The sequence below is a fragment of the Lathamus discolor genome, chromosome 2, assembly GCF_037157495.1.
Source record: "Lathamus discolor isolate bLatDis1 chromosome 2, bLatDis1.hap1, whole genome shotgun sequence".
Classification (NCBI taxonomy): Eukaryota; Metazoa; Chordata; class Aves; order Psittaciformes; family Psittacidae; genus Lathamus; species Lathamus discolor.
This window is the reverse complement of record NC_088885.1, coordinates 100,385,343-100,388,456: the sequence shown is the minus strand read 5'-3', so window position 1 is coordinate 100,388,456 and position 3,114 is coordinate 100,385,343. Positions and strand designations below refer to the sequence as shown.

General features: G+C 39.5%; 1 long non-coding RNA gene across 1 annotated transcript; it reads right to left on the bottom strand.

The window, feature by feature from the left end:
- Positions 1-291: 291 nt before the first annotated feature.
- On the bottom strand, positions 292-2,884 carry LOC136009331 (uncharacterized). Its single transcript, XR_010610501.1, has 2 exons — positions 2,399-2,884; positions 292-1,531 (listed from the first exon to the last, which is right to left on the bottom strand). It is a non-coding gene; the product is annotated as an uncharacterized LOC136009331 (long non-coding RNA).
- Positions 2,885-3,114: the final 230 nt, after the last annotated feature.

The window sequence follows — 3,114 nt, the reverse complement described above, 5'->3', positions numbered from 1 at the left end:
GAATGTACCCTATAAAATTTTTATTCCTAGGGCAGAGATATGAAATGCCTGCACTCAGGCTTGGGCACATTAAATTGTAATAAAAAGACTCAAACTATATCCTGAAATGGAGAAATCAGGAGGATGATGACCAGGGTATGAAGTGGGTCTTTTGTTACTGTCTTAGCCTCTTATCAAGCAGGTTTCCGGAAGAAGGCTATCCTTATTCTAGAGCACTTTGCCATATTCTTTGCCATATATTCTAGAGGACTTGTTGCATAGACTGGATTGATGCCCCAAAAATGAACACTGTTGTCCCAGTTTATGAAATTTATTTGAAGTTTTAAATTTAAAAAATCACATTTTTATAATACAGCAATCTGATTTCTGTGGAAACCCTGTTTCCTTCATGATATTTCTGGTCACTTATCTCTGAAGGTAACATCAAGAGCCAAGATACAATCAACGAACACTAGAACTCATAATGCTTATATGAAACCCAGAAATCCTTTTTTATTATGTAATAAAGTAAATTTAGCCACCTTCTAATAGCATGGTATGAGTGGATTCAAAACGAGACTATTAAGGGAAGGTTTACCCAGAAGACAGAATGATTAGAGTGCAGCATGCCGAGTGGAATATGTACTCTTCTTGCTCACTTTTGAAGAACATTCCATTGCATGGCACAAAGCCGCAGTGCACCACAATGTTCACACGTCGTGTCTCATTTTGTGCTCAATTTCAACACAAAGTTTGTAGTCTTAATTCATTCTAGTCTTCATAGTTTTAGGAGTTTTGGTAATTTACATTGTAAACAAAAAAACCTAACACTGACATGTACAAATACATATTTATAAGGGAATTTAGACTCATCCACTTGCCTGCAAGCCCTGTCACTGATACTCTTTTCAGCAGTGTTATTAGAACTACTGAGCACTCCAAACAAGACCAGAATCTGTTTACACTAGGTATTTTACACCAGTGAAGTCCCTAAGGCAATGGGTTTAAAATATGTAGATTTTTAAAGTACCAAAAAAATGTAGTTTGGTGATTTATTACTAATGTTAACCCAATGCTTTTTTTTTCTTTTCAATTCATTTTAGTAGTTGAGAGCAAGGTCATCTATTTTTGTGGGTTTCATAATGAGCTTGTGACAACTTAAAGAACAAACTGAAAGGTTCTGACATGCAAGTGTGCGACGAGTTTGGAGCTGTTCTCTCATGCCTTATGCAAACCAGAAACAAGACCCAGCAGAAACCAGTAAGGTTACGCCTACAGGAATGATGGAGACACATCCGAGCTCACTCTAAACTAGGCCAGAGTTCATCCAGGCTGTAAATCTTTGTCCAAGAATAAGGGCAAATGTTCAAGCAGTTCATCTGTTTCAGTAGAAAAAGCAATGCTGGATTCATAGTGTAGAGGAGAGCAAAACTCTGTGCAGGTTAGCAGTTAGGGCACAGAGCTCCAGGAAAATCCCAGATGACAGATAGTCTTTCCTTCGTAGGTTATGTCTCTTTTCTCCAGTAACTGTTTATTTGCAGACACCAATTTACTGTGTGAAAAAGCATAATTTGTTGTGAAGTCCAATCCTGTTGATGTGTGTTATATGTTACCTGAGATACCATCCTGGATCAAGACTCTCATGGGACTAGAGGCAGGAAAGCCTTACTTGGTTAGACTTATACATCTTCTAGATATTGAGATTCTCAAGCATGTGATCATATAACCTTCAGGAAAGGTGCAATAGATTATCTTGCATGCAACTGAGACTAATAGCAGCTCACCACCAGAAGCTGCCTGGGAGTAGCTAGTTAGATGTAAATCTACACACCCGAGCTTGTATTCTAGTAATTTGTTCACTCATATGCTCAGGTCTGAAGATCTCCTTGCCATGACAGCAAAGTATATAATAGCCTGTAGTACTCAAATGTCTTTCTTACGTCAGTAGGGTCAAAAGGTAGTTCTACAGAATCACTTAAAAATAAAATGAGGTTTTCTCATTCTAATCTCGGAAGCTGGTCATACCAACTTTCTTTTAGTATTCACAAATTGTGCAGACTGATGCAGAGAACATTACCCACCTCAACACTACTCTGAAAACGGATCCAAACAAATACAAGTTGGGAAACCATTCAGTTTAAAAATGAATGGACATATTTGCATATTTCCAGTTACCAGCCCACCACTGGGCAGGCTTCTAAAGCAGCAGGCTGAGCTTTTCATTCACATCCATCCTCAACACCCTTGCACTAAACACATCTATCAGGCTCTTATGGATATCCCTGCAAGCCATGTTAAGATGAGATGAGTGACACTAAAAGCATCAGCCGGCTTCAGAAATCTGTGACAAATATGACAGGAGAACGATCTTTCCTTATTTTCAAGTCATTTAGGAAAACACTCCCACTGCTTGGCTTACCTTCTTCTAACCGTCCCCTTAGTAGACCTTGAAGCAGTTTCCAGAACATTTTCCCACAGCTGACAGGTAAAATTTCAAACAATACAGGGCTGCATTTATCCTGGATGTAAGTAGGTGGAACTCCAGGGATACTGTGAAGTGCTCTCACCCTGCAATAGGACCAATCAATCAGCTTTATCCATAGACCATGGTCTATGGAAAAAGGCAAGATTTCTGTGGTAACTGTGCTACTGGGTACAGTTCCTAGACACTGGGGGGTCCGCATGACATCTGCCCAGAGATACCAAAACAACCTTCCCTGAGGTTTTCGGATAACTCTTCTTGCCTAACAGCACTAATCTCCCCTCAGTGAACAGAACCGATGGCTCTTGTCAGTATGTTCTCTGCCTAGGTGCAGTAAATGTTAAGACCCATGAACAAATTACACTACACAGGATGAAAGTTAAAAATCTATTCCTTATACATGAGACTCGGCAGTGCAACTGAGTCCATTCTGAGCTTTGTTTCAGCAGCTATCAATATAGATGAGTAGTCGCATTGTATGCCCCCAATTTCAGACAGCTGGCAAAGAAAATGTCAAAGATGGTTGTTCTATGCATACTCTTACATGTAAGAAGAACAAGCCCGACTAGTTTTCAGGAAGAGCAGAAAATCCAGCATTAATCATCTACCGAGATCCAATGTTCCAATGTTTCTCATTAATTCCTGTGCTTGTC